The sequence below is a fragment of the Phyllobates terribilis genome, unplaced genomic scaffold (genome assembly GCF_046119375.1).
Source record: "Phyllobates terribilis strain yellow unplaced genomic scaffold, ASM4611937v1 Scaffold_236__1_contigs__length_3049075, whole genome shotgun sequence".
Lineage (NCBI taxonomy): Eukaryota > Metazoa > Chordata > Amphibia > Anura > Dendrobatidae > Phyllobates > Phyllobates terribilis.
Window position 1 is genome coordinate 1,678,301 of NW_027362996.1, and position 12,690 is coordinate 1,690,990.

General features: G+C 44.6%; 6 non-coding genes across 6 annotated transcripts; all 6 read left to right on the forward strand.

Moving 5' to 3' along the window:
- The first annotated feature begins 686 nt into the window (after positions 1-686).
- On the forward strand, positions 687-877 carry LOC141216285 (U2 spliceosomal RNA). Its single transcript, XR_012285325.1, has one exon. It is a non-coding gene; the product is annotated as a U2 spliceosomal RNA (small nuclear RNA).
- Positions 878-1,992: 1,115 nt separating this feature from the next.
- Positions 1,993-2,183, forward strand: LOC141215558 (U2 spliceosomal RNA). The gene has a single exon (XR_012284620.1). It is a non-coding gene; the product is annotated as a U2 spliceosomal RNA (small nuclear RNA).
- Positions 2,184-3,299: 1,116 nt separating this feature from the next.
- LOC141216429 (U2 spliceosomal RNA) lies at positions 3,300-3,490 on the forward strand. The gene has a single exon (XR_012285463.1). It is a non-coding gene; the product is annotated as a U2 spliceosomal RNA (small nuclear RNA).
- Positions 3,491-4,607: 1,117 nt separating this feature from the next.
- On the forward strand, positions 4,608-4,798 carry LOC141215605 (U2 spliceosomal RNA). Its single transcript, XR_012284666.1, has one exon. It is a non-coding gene; the product is annotated as a U2 spliceosomal RNA (small nuclear RNA).
- Positions 4,799-5,916: 1,118 nt separating this feature from the next.
- On the forward strand, positions 5,917-6,107 carry LOC141215606 (U2 spliceosomal RNA). The gene has a single exon (XR_012284667.1). It is a non-coding gene; the product is annotated as a U2 spliceosomal RNA (small nuclear RNA).
- A 1,115-nt stretch (positions 6,108-7,222) lies between these two features.
- LOC141215607 (U2 spliceosomal RNA) lies at positions 7,223-7,413 on the forward strand. Its single transcript, XR_012284668.1, has one exon. It is a non-coding gene; the product is annotated as a U2 spliceosomal RNA (small nuclear RNA).
- Positions 7,414-12,690: the final 5,277 nt, after the last annotated feature.

The following is a 12,690-nucleotide window of genomic DNA, read 5'->3' on the forward strand; positions in this document are numbered from 1 at the left end:
GTTACTCTGCTGCGCTTAAAATTTCTTTTTTGGTTTGCTACAATGCCTTTTCTGAAACGTTGTCTCCTTCTGCTGGAACACTGACTTCTTTCATTTAATGCCTGCAGACTATAAAAGAGAACCCAACCCAAAAAGTTTGGTTGATTAGTCTGTGGCATTCTGTTAAACTGTTGCTTATGGCGGTCTCTGTGAGCTTCTCAGCGACATTCAGCCAGCCAGGTATCCTGCCTGCAGTAGATGGAATGTGGCAATGGAACGCTGGCTGCGCGTGTCATAATAGGCTCTGAGCCTTTATATACCTGTGCACAGCAGCAGCCACCTTCAGTCTGCTGCTGGACAGCCAGCAGCAGCAGCAGCAGCAGGAGAGGTATGTAATCAGGAGCCCTCCTGCTAAGGGTAGACAGCTGCTCGTTCCACCCCACCCCCCGCCTTAATTGGTTCTCCTCCCTTCCAACGGTGTTGAGGCGGGTGGGAACAGCAGGGGGTGAAGGTGCTGTGTTTAAAGAGGTGGAGTTATGCAGATCTAAAACGCGTGGATTGCAGCAGCAGCAAGCCGAAAAGTGCAGGCATGTAAGGGATCTAGAGGTTGACAACATGTCTTCTTAACGGGAGTCCAGGAGCTCATCTCCACAAATGGACTTTTTAGGATCCTTGGGTGGCTCCGTAGTTTGAAACCAATTCTGGTTATCGCTTCTCGGCCTTTTGGCTAAGATCAAGTGTAGTATCTGTTCTTATCAGTTTAATATCTGATACGTCCCCTATCTGGGGACCATATATTAAATGGATTTTTAGAACAGGGAGATGGAAAAAGAGCTTGCTCTGTCCACTCCACGCATTGACCTGGTATTGCAGTATCTCCAGGACCGGTGCAACCCTTCTTTAATGCAGTTTCTAAAATCAGAAAGAATTGAATTCAATGTTTTTTGTTCATTTTGCTTGTTTGTCGGATTTTGGGATGGACTCTTTGGCTCTGCTTTTCTTCTCCTCATTGGATTTTTCATGTTCAAAGTTGCAGAAGCCAGATTACAAGCTCATTTTGGTTCAACTTCAGCAACTGTGCATTGCATTGCCATGTAATGTGATGCAATGCTATCTTTCTAGCTCTCCCTTTTTACTTCCTTTTGGATAAACAGACATATTAGGCAAGCATTTTGGAGCTTTCACCTAAATAACTACAGGTGGTGAGATAAGCTGCACAATATAATTGACCTTTCAGTATATTGTTGCACACACACCATCTATTTAGCAAATGCCCTTGTTATCAACAGCAGCCTTTTAAACTCACCTGAGCTAACAGGTATGTGCGCTGGTTACTCTGCTGCGCTTAAAATTTCTTTTTTGGTTTGCTACAATGCCTTTTCTGAAACGTTGTCTCCTTCTGCTGGAACACTGACTTCTTTCATTTAATGCCTGCAGACTATAAAAGAGAACCCAACCCAAAAAGTTTGGTTGATTAGTCTGTGGCATTCTGTTAAACTGTTGCTTATGGCGGTCTCTGTGAGCTTCTCAGCGACATTCAGCCAGCCAGGTATCCTGCCTGCAGTAGATGGAATGTGGCAATGGAACGCTGGCTGCGCGTGTCATAATAGGCTCTGAGCCTTTATATACCTGTGCACAGCAGCAGCCACCTTCAGTCTGCTGCTGGACAGCCAGCAGCAGCAGCAGCAGGAGAGGTATGTAATCAGGAGCCCTCCTGCTAAGGGTAGACAGCTGCTCGTTCCACCCCACCCCCCGCCTTAATTGGTTCTCCTCCCTTCCAACGGTGTTGAGGCGGGTGGGAACAGCAGGGGGTGAAGGTGCTGTGTTTAAAGAGGTGGAGTTATGCAGATCTAAAACGCGTGGATTGCAGCAGCAGCAAGCCGAAAAGTGCAGGCATGTAAGGGATCTAGAGGTTGACAACATGTCTTCTTAACGGGAGTCCAGGAGCTCATCTCCACAAATGGACTTTTTAGGATCCTTGGGTGGCTCCGTAGTTTGAAACCAATTCTGGTTATCGCTTCTCGGCCTTTTGGCTAAGATCAAGTGTAGTATCTGTTCTTATCAGTTTAATATCTGATACGTCCCCTATCTGGGGACCATATATTAAATGGATTTTTAGAACAGGGAGATGGAAAAAGAGCTTGCTCTGTCCACTCCACGCATTGACCTGGTATTGCAGTATCTCCAGGACCAGTGCACCCCTTCTTTAATGCAGTTTCTAAAATCAGAAAGAATTGAATTCAATGTTTTTTGTTCATTTTGCTTGTTTGTCGGATTTTGGGATGGACTCTTTGGCTCTGCTTTTCTTCTCCTCATTGGATTTTTCATGTTCAAAGTTGCAGAAGCCAGATTACAAGCTCATTTTGGTTCAACTTCAGCAACTGTGCATTGCATTGCCATGTAATGTGATGCAATGCTATCTTTCTAGCTCTCCCTTTTTACTTCCTTTTGGATAAACAGACATATTAGGCAAGCATTTTGGAGCTTTCACCTAAATAACTACAGGTGGTGAGATAAGCTGCACAATATAATTGACCTTTCAGTATATTGTTGCACACACACCATCTATTTAGCAAATGCCCTTGTTATCAACAGCAGCCTTTTAAACTCACCTGAGCTAACAGGTATGTGCGCTGGTTACTCTGCTGCGCTTAAAATTTCTTTTTTGGTTTGCTACAATGCCTTTTCTGAAACGTTGTCTCCTTCTGCTGGAACACTGACTTCTTTCATTTAATGCCTGCAGACTATAAAAGAGAACCCAACCCAAAAAGTTTGGTTGATTAGTCTGTGGCATTCTGTTAAACTGTTGCTTATGGCGGTCTCTGTGAGCTTCTCAGCGACATTCAGCCAGCCAGGTATCCTGCCTGCAGTAGATGGAATGTGGCAATGGAACGCTGGCTGCGCGTGTCATAATAGGCTCTGAGCCTTTATATACCTGTGCACAGCAGCAGCCACCTTCAGTCTGCTGCTGGACAGCCAGCAGCAGCAGCAGCAGCAGGAGAGGTATGTAATCAGGACCCCTCCTGCTAAGGGTAGACAGCTGCTCGTTCCACCCCACCCCCGCCTTAATTGGTTCTGCTCCCTTCCAACGGTGTTGAGGCGGGTGGGAACAGCAGGGGGTGAAGGTGCTGTGTTTAAAGAGGTGGAGTTATGCAGATCTAAAACGCGTGGATTGCAGCAGCAGCAAGCCGAAAAGTGCAGGCATGTAAGGGATCTAGAGGTTGACAACATGTCTTCTTACGGGAGTCCAGGAGCTCATCTCCACAAATGGACTTTTTAGGATCCTTGGGTGGCTCCGTAGTTTGAAACCAATTCTGGTTATCGCTTCTCGGCCTTTTGGCTAAGATCAAGTGTAGTATCTGTTCTTATCAGTTTAATATCTGATACGTTCCCTATCTGGGGACCATATATTAAATGGATTTTTAGAACAGGGAGATGGAAAAAGAGCTTGCTCTGTCCACTCCACGCATTGACCTGGTATTGCAGTATCTCCAGGACCGGTGCACCCTTCTTTAATGCAGTTTCTAAAATCAGAAAGAATTGAATTCAATGTTTTTTGTTCATTTTGCTTGTTTGTCGGATTTTGGGATGGACTCTTTGGCTCTGCCTTTCTTCTCCTCATTGGATTTTTCATGTTCAAAGTTGCAGAAGCCAGATTACAAGCTCATTTTGGTTCAACTTCAGCAACTGTGCATTGCATTGCCATGTAATGTGATGCAATGCTATCTTTCTAGCTCTCCCTTTTTACTTCCTTTTGGATAAACAGACATATTAGGCAAGCATTTTGGAGCTTTCACCTAAATAACTACAGGTGGTGAGATAAGCTGCACAATATAATTGACCTTTCAGTATATTGTTGCACACACACCATCTATTTAGCAAATGCCCTTGTTATCAACAGCAGCCTTTTAAACTCACCTGAGCTAACAGGTATGTGCGCTGGTTACTCTGCTGCGCTTAAAATTTCTTTTTTGGTTTGCTACAATGCCTTTTCTGAAACGTTGTCTCCTTCTGCTGGAACACTGACTTCTTTCATTTAATGCCTGCAGACTATAAAAGAGAACCCAACCCAAAAAGTTTGGTTGATTAGTCTGTGGCATTCTGTTAAACTGTTGCTTATGGCGGTCTCTGTGAGCTTCTCAGCGACATTCAGCCAGCCAGGTATCCTGCCTGCAGTAGATGGAATGTGGCAATGGAACGCTGGCTGCGCGTGTCATAATAGGCTCTGAGCCTTTATATACCTGTGCACAGCAGCAGCCACCTTCAGTCTGCTGCTGGACAGCCAGCAGCAGCAGCAGCAGCAGGAGAGGTATGTAATCAGGAGCCCTCCTGCTAAGGGTAGACAGCTGCTCGTTCCACCCCACCCCCCGCCTTAATTGGTTCTCCTCCCTTCCAACGGTGTTGAGGCGGGTGGGAACAGCAGGGGGTGAAGGTGCTGTGTTTAAAGAGGTGGAGTTATGCAGATCTAAAATGCGTGGATTGCAGCAGCAGCAAGCCGAAAAGTGCAGGCATGTAAGGGATCTAGAGGTTGACAACATGTCTTCTTAACGGGAGTCCAGGAGCTCATCTCCACAAATGGACTTTTTAGGATCCTTGGGTGGCTCCGTAGTTTGAAACAAATTCTGGTTATCGCTTCTCGGCCTTTTGGCTAAGATCAAGTGTAGTATCTGTTCTTATCAGTTTAATATCTGATACGTCCCCTATCTGGGGACCATATATTAAATGGATTTTTAGAACAGGGAGATGGAAAAAGAGCTTGCTCTGTCCACTCCACGCATTGACCTGGTATTGCAGTATCTCCAGGACCGGTGCACCCCTTCTTTAATGCAGTTTCTAAAATCAGAAAGAATTGAATTCAATGTTTTTTGTTCATTTTGCTTGTTTGTCGGATTTTGGGATGGACTCTTTGGCTCTGCTTTTCTTCTCCTCATTGGATTTTTCATGTTCAAAGTTGCAGAAGCCAGATTACAAGCTCATTTTGGTTCAACTTCAGCAACTGTGCATTGCATTGCCATGTAATGTGATGCAATGCTATCTTTCTAGCTCTCCCTTTTTACTTCCTTTTGGATAAACAGACATATTAGGCAAGCATTTTGGAGCTTTCACCTAAATAACTACAGGTGGTGAGATAAGCTGCACAATATAATTGACCTTTCAGTATATTGTTGCACACACACCATCTATTTAGCAAATGCCCTTGTTATCAACAGCAGCCTTTTAAACTCACCTGAGCTAACAGGTATGTGCGCTGGTTACTCTGCTGCGCTTAAAATTTCTTTTTTGGTTTGCTACAATGCCTTTTCTGAAACGTTGTCTCCTTCTGCTGGAACACTGACTTCTTTCATTTAATGCCTGCAGACTATAAAAGAGAACCCAACCCAAAAAGTTTGGTTGATTAGTCTGTGGCATTCTGTTAAACTGTTGCTTATGGCGGTCTCTGTGAGCTTCTCAGCGACATTCAGCCAGCCAGGTATCCTGCCTGCAGTAGATGGAATGTGGCAATGGAACGCTGGGTGCGCGTGTCATAATAGGCTCTGAGCCTTTATATACCTGTGCACAGCAGCAGCCACCTTCAGTCTGCTGCTGGACAGCCAGCAGCAGCAGCAGCAGCAGGAGAGGTATGTAATCAGGAGCCCTCCTGCTAAGGGTAGACAGCTGCTCGTTCCACCCCACCCCCCGCCTTAATTGGTTCTCCTCCCTTCCAACGGTGTTGAGGCGGGTGGGAACAGCAGGGGGTGAAGGTGCTGTGTTTAAAGAGGTGGAGTTATGCAGATCTAAAACGCGTGGATTGCAGCAGCAGCAAGCCGAAAAGTGCAGGCATGTAAGGGATCTAGAGGTTGACAACATGTCTTCTTAACGGGAGTCCAGGAGCTCATCTCCACAAATGGACTTTTTAGGATCCTTGGGTGGCTCCGTAGTTTGAAACCAATTCTGGTTATCGCTTCTCGGCCTTTTGGCTAAGATCAAGTGTAGTATCTGTTCTTATCAGTTTAATATCTGATACGTCCCCTATCTGGGGACCATATATTAAATGGATTTTTAGAACAGGGAGATGGAAAAAGAGCTTGCTCTGTCCACTCCACGCATTGACCTGGTATTGCAGTATCTCCAGGACCGGTGCACCCCTTCTTTAATGCAGTTTCTAAAATCAGAAAGAATTGAATTCAATGTTTTTTGTTCATTTTGCTTGTTTGTCGGATTTTGGGATGGACTCTTTGGCTCTGCTTTTCTTCTCCTCATTGGATTTTTCATGTTCAAAGTTGCAGAAGCCAGATTACAAGCTCATTTTGGTTCAACTTCAGCAACTGTGCATTGCATTGCCATGTAATGTGATGCAATGCTATCTTTCTAGCTCTCCCTTTTTACTTCCTTTTGGATAAACAGACATATTAGGCAAGCATTTTGGAGCTTTCACCTAAATAACTACAGGTGGTGAGATAAGCTGCACAATATAATTGACCTTTCAGTATATTGTTGCACACACACCATCTATTTAGCAAATGCCCTTGTTATCAACAGCAGCCTTTTAAACTCACCTGAGCTAACAGGTATGTGCGCTGGTTACTCTGCTGCGCTTAAAATTTCTTTTTTGGTTTGCTACAATGCCTTTTCTGAAACGTTGTCTCCTTCTGCTGGAACACTGACTTCTTTCATTTAATGCCTGCAGACTATAAAAGAGAACCCAACCCAAAAAGTTTGGTTGATTAGTCTGTGGCATTCTGTTAAACTGTTGCTTATGGCGGTCTCTGTGAGCTTCTCAGCGACATTCAGCCAGCCAGGTATCCTGCCTGCAGTAGATGGAATGTGGCAATGGAACGCTGGCTGCGCGTGTCATAATAGGCTCTGAGCCTTTATATACCTGTGCACAGCAGCAGCCACCTTCAGTCTGCTGCTGGACAGCCAGCAGCAGCAGCAGCAGGAGAGGTATGTAATCAGGAGCCCTCCTGCTAAGGGTAGACAGCTGCTCGTTCCACCCCACCCCCCGCCTTAATTGGTTCTCCTCCCTTCCAACGGTGTTGAGGCGGGTGGGAACAGCAGGGGGTGAAGGTGCTGTGTTTAAAGAGGTGGAGTTATGCAGATCTAAAACGCGTGGATTGCAGCAGCAGCAAGCCGAAAAGTGCAGGCATGTAAGGGATCTAGAGGTTGACAACATGTCTTCTTAACGGGAGTCCAGGAGCTCATCTCCACAAATGGACTTTTCAGGATCCTTGGGTGGCTCCGTAGTTTGAAACCAATTCTGGTTATCGCTTCTCGGCCTTTTGGCTAAGATCAAGTGTAGTATCTGTTCTTATCAGTTTAATATCTGATACGTCCCCTATCTGGGGACCATATATTAAATGGATTTTTAGAACAGGGAGATGGAAAAAGAGCTTGCTCTGTCCACTCCACGCATTGACCTGGTATTGCAGTATCTCCAGGACCGGTGCACCCCTTCTTTAATGCAGTTTCTAAAATCAGAAAGAATTGAATTCAATGTTTTTTGTTCATTTTGCTTGTTTGTCGGATTTTGGGATGGACTCTTTGGCTCTGCTTTTCTTCTCCTCATTGGATTTTTCATGTTCAAAGTTGCAGAAGCCAGATTACAAGCTCATTTTGGTTCAACTTCAGCAACTGTGCATTGCATTGCCATGTAATGTGATGCAATGCTATCTTTCTAGCTCTCCCTTTTTACTTCCTTTTGGATAAACAGACATATTAGGCAAGCATTTTGGAGCTTTCACCTAAATAACTACAGGTGGTGAGATAAGCTGCACAATATAATTGACCTTTCAGTATATTGTTGCACACACACCATCTATTTAGCAAATGCCCTTGTTATCAACAGCAGCCTTTTAAACTCACCTGAGCTAACAGGTATGTGCGCTGGTTACTCTGCTGCGCTTAAAATTTCTTTTTTGATTTGCTACAATGCCTTTTCTGAAACGTTGTCTCCTTCTGCTGGAACACTGACTTCTTTCATTTAATGCCTGCAGACTATAAAAGAGAACCCAACCCAAAAAGTTTGGTTGATTAGTCTGTGGCATTCTGTTAAACTGTTGCTTATGGCGGTCTCTGTGAGCTTCTCAGCGACATTCAGCCAGCCAGGTATCCTGCCTGCAGTAGATGGAATGTGGCAATGGAACGCTGGCTGCGCGTGTCATAATAGGCTCTGAGCCTTTATATACCTGTGCACAGCAGCAGCCACCTTCAGTCTGCTGCTGGACAGCCAGCAGCAGCAGCAGCAGGAGAGGTATGTAATCAGGAGCCCTCCTGCTAAGGGTAGACAGCTGCTCGTTCCACCCCACCCCCCGCCTTAATTGGTTCTCCTCCCTTCCAACGGTGTTGAGGCGGGTGGGAACAGCAGGGGGTGAAGGTGCTGTGTTTAAAGAGGTGGAGTTATGCAGATCTAAAACGCGTGGATTGCAGCAGCAGCAAGCCGAAAAGTGCAGGCATGTAAGGGATCTAGAGGTTGACAACATGTCTTCTTAACGGGAGTCCAGGAGCTCATCTCCACAAATGGACTTTTTAGGATCCTTGGGTGGCTCCGTAGTTTGAAACCAATTCTGGTTATCGCTTCTCGGCCTTTTGGCTCAGATCTGTAATGGGTCTAGTCATTTGGCTGTCTGTGCGTTAACTCTTGGCCCTGTGGCATCGCCATTTTATGGCTTAAGCCACTTGCTGCTATAAGGAGTTGGCCAGTAGACACGACTAGCGATAATGGGACGCATTCGATATGCTGGGCCCGGTGAGGCTCGAGTGAAGTTTGGAATCCAGATTGATGTGGAAGAAGGCAAAGAAGGAATCTTTACCCTCAGCTTCGTGGTGAAGGAGATTTTGTTTGGACTCCTTGAAGTGAAGAAGGAAGAAATCTTGTGCCTCCAGCAATTCAAAAGCAAGTATAATCTTGTATTTACTTCTATGGCTGTTTGCAACAATTTCTATGATTGTTTGAAAAAGAATCTGGACAATCAATATTTGGATGGGCTGACTTTTGTCATCTTGTATTGCTCCAAAGAGGTACCTCTGACTGTTTTCATGTACAACCCACATGTGGACTTGGCTTTGATTTATGCCTTTCTAAATAGGCACTGCTATATTACCAAGGTGGCAGTAAAAGTCATGAATGAGGAGGAACTATGGACCGGTAAATATCGTTTCATGGTCAAGTTCCGGGAAAGTCCTGATGAACCAGGGGGTATACATTATCCTCCATCAAATTTTTCCATTGGGAGTGAGCGGGGTTACCTGTTCTTCCCCAATGCGCCCAGGTTTTGTCGTCATTGTAGGAGGTATGGCCATACTCAGGAAGCATGCGACATCAGACAGATTATTTGCAGGAAGTGCAATGAGGTGGGTCATTCTTCCAATAATTGCAAAAATGAAATAGTCTGTAACCTCTGCGGAGAGAAGGGGCATGCCTTCAGAGACTGTATATTCCATCCTGGTTCATATGCGGGGGCAGCGGGAAGGGGAAGGAGAAGAAATGAATCTCCTGCACCCACAGCTACAACTCCGACTGCTCCAACTCCGACTGCTCCGATATCTACTCTGGCTTTCCTGGATGAGGAGGAGGCTCGGGTTGCTTTTCCAGAACTGGTTCGTGTGAATGTAAGAGGAAATATGGAGCTGGCACCTGAGCCACCGGTGCAGAGGGCCGCGTCTGTGGCTTCAGATGTCAGTGAGTCTGAGACGATAACTGATGATCGTATAGACATGGAAGTGGCCCCGGTGGAGGATCTGGAGGCTGAAATTCCAGACATGATGGTTACATTGCAGGGGGAAGAGGAGTCTGATCTGACCAGAACACCGCATGTGGCCTGGAGCGATGTCGTTTCTGACCTTGAGGAGGAGGGAGGTCAGGGGGACTTTGACCCCCAGCGGCGGGATTATAGTTCAGATGAAGATGGAGGCACTTCAGTGAAGAAAAAGAAGAAAACTGAACCATCCTTTTCCCCTTTAAGTGACTGCAGTGTGAGTCCAGCCCGGGTGTACCCTACTGCATCCGATCCCCAAGATGTGTCTTTTTTGGGGGAAGGCACAAACTACGATATCTGCACGTCCAGCGTCCTACCCCCAGAAGGGTTAGGATGATGTACAGGTGGGCATGTTGTCGTGACCTGCCACATCAAATTAATAGATGGGTGCCCAAGTTGCTCTCAGCATCTTGTCGCTAAATGTTCGGCTGATTAAATCTGAGTCGAGAAGAGTGGCAATTTTGGACTACTTGAGCAACTTGGATGCGGACGTATACTGTGTCCAGGAGTGTGGGATCTCCGATCCCTTAAGTGAAAATGCATGGCCTTTAGGTCAAAGTGTGTGGTCTGGTTCTGTATGTAATAAAAATTGTGGGGTAGGTGTTTTGGTGAAGGGTTATAGTGTTAAGATAGAAAGTTACATGGTGGTGGAGGCGGGGAGGTGTGTAATATGTAAGTTAAATTGTAGGGGGTGGAGGGTTAGGGTGGTAAATATGTATGCACCAATACATAAAGGGGAGAGGCTGGAAATTTTTGAGAAATTATGTTTTTTTTTATCTGGCAAAATGCCAATAATTTTTGTTGGAGATTTCAATTGTGTGACGGAGGGGGATAAGATGGATGTTACAGGTAAAAGACTCAAGAGTCTTGTGGCGGATTTTTCCTTACAGGATGCTGCGGAAGTTTTTTTAGGTAATCCACCTCCTGCGACCTATAAGGCCGACAGGGGAGGCATAGAGTCTAGAATAGACCGTATCTTCTTTTCTTCACAAAATGTTATTTGTAGGAATTTCCAGCAGGAAGATGTTCCCTTCTCTGACCATGTGTGTTTGAGGGCACGTCTAGAAGGTAAGATTTCCTTTGTATATGGTGGTGGCGTGTGGAAACTTAATGTGCGTTTGCTGGAAGATAATAGGATCATGCGTGATTTTAGGCGAATGTATGTTAGGTGGAGGGATAAAAAAAGTGATTTCAGGAATGTGCTTGAGTGGTGGGACTGGATGAAGAGTGAGATTGTTTTTTTCTTTAGAAAAAGGGGCAGGAGGAAAGCAGCAATGAATAGAGCAAAATTTAATGATTTAAGCTCTAGACTGGAGTGGCTGAGGAAGTTAAGGATGATTGGAGTGGATGTGGATGTTTTGATGTGTCAAGTGAAAGAAGAGATTAAGAAATATATTGAGGGTAAAGGGAAAGAAATTATTTACCGTTCTAAGATTGAACATTTGGAGAAAAATGAGAAATGCACAAGGTTTTTTTTCAAAAAAGTTTTTGGGAAGAAAGTAGATATGGATGAGGTGGTGAATGGTGATGGGGTGTGTGTGAGTGGGAAGGATGTGATGCAGGAGGTGGTGTTGTTTTATAAGGAGTTGTATGGGGAAAAATGGGTTGATGATAGGATGCTGACTGATGCTTTGGGGTGTTTAGAAGGTTGTTTGGGTGAGGATGAACGTGAAATATTGGATGATGTAATTGTGTTGGATGAAGTTAAAAAAGTGGTGATGTCTGCGAGTAAGAATAAAACACCTGGGAAGGATGGACTGCCCGTGGAGTTATATGTTAAGGAATGGGACACGATGGGAAATGACTTATTGGAGGTGTGCCAGTATATGTTCACGGAGAATATGTTGAGTGAATCTATGAGAGATGGGGTGGTGGTTTTGGTTCATAAGAAAGGTGATAAAAAGGATTTGGGGAATTGGAGGCCAATCACCCTTTTGAATGCAGACTATAAGGTGTTTAGTAAATTGTTGGCTAGCCGGATGCGGGAAGTGATTGGCGGTGTGGTGGATGAAGATCAAGTGTGTGCAGTGCCTGGGAGAAGTATGACTGAAAATTTGGTGTTGTTGCGTGATGTGATTGGGGATTGTATGAGTCGTAAGCAGAAATGTTTGTTGTTTTCGGTTGATTTTGAAAAAGCTTTTGACCGTGTGTCACATAGCTTTATGTTTAAGGTTTTGTCTAAGATGGGTTATTCCAGGAATTTTGTAAACTGTGTTAGGAGTTTGTATTGTAATGTTTCAAGTGAATTTTTGGTGAATGGGTGGTTGAGTGAGAAAGTGAGAATTAAATCAGGAGTGCGTCAGGGGTGCCCTATGTCCCCTTTTTTGTTTATTAGTGTGATTGAAGTGTTGATGTGTATGGTTAGGAAGGATAAGGTTATGAGAGGTGTGATGATTCCTGGGAGTAATGGAAAGGATGTGAGAATTCTAGGTTACATGGATGATGTAGTGATTGTGAGTGGGAATATGGCTGCGATGAGTAGGGCAAGGTTGATATTAAGTTTGTTTTGTAGTGTCTCAGCTTTTAAGGTCAATTGGACTAAGAGTTCCTTTAAATGTTTTGGTGAGAGGAATGTACGGATGGATGGTGTGAGGTGTGAGGATGGTGCAATAAAGGTGCTTGGGATTAAGTTTAATGATGATTTGAAAGGAAATGAGAGTTGGGAAGATTGTGGGGTGAGAGTGGTGCGCAAGTTGAATTTTTGGCGAATGAGAGAATTAACTCTGACTGGGAAAGTTCTGATTATTAAGGCGGTTATTTTGCCTATTTTGTTGTTTGTTGCGAATGTATATCCTGCTGCTTTTAAGAAAATTAGGAAAACTGAGAAATTCATCTTTAATTTTCTTTGGGGAAGTCGCATGGAGAAATTGAAACGGGAATATGTCTATAAGTTATGTGTAAATGGTGGTTTGGATTTTCCAAATATTGATTTCTTTTTAGGGATTGGTTACGTGAAAATGGTGGTGGTGGTTCTAGG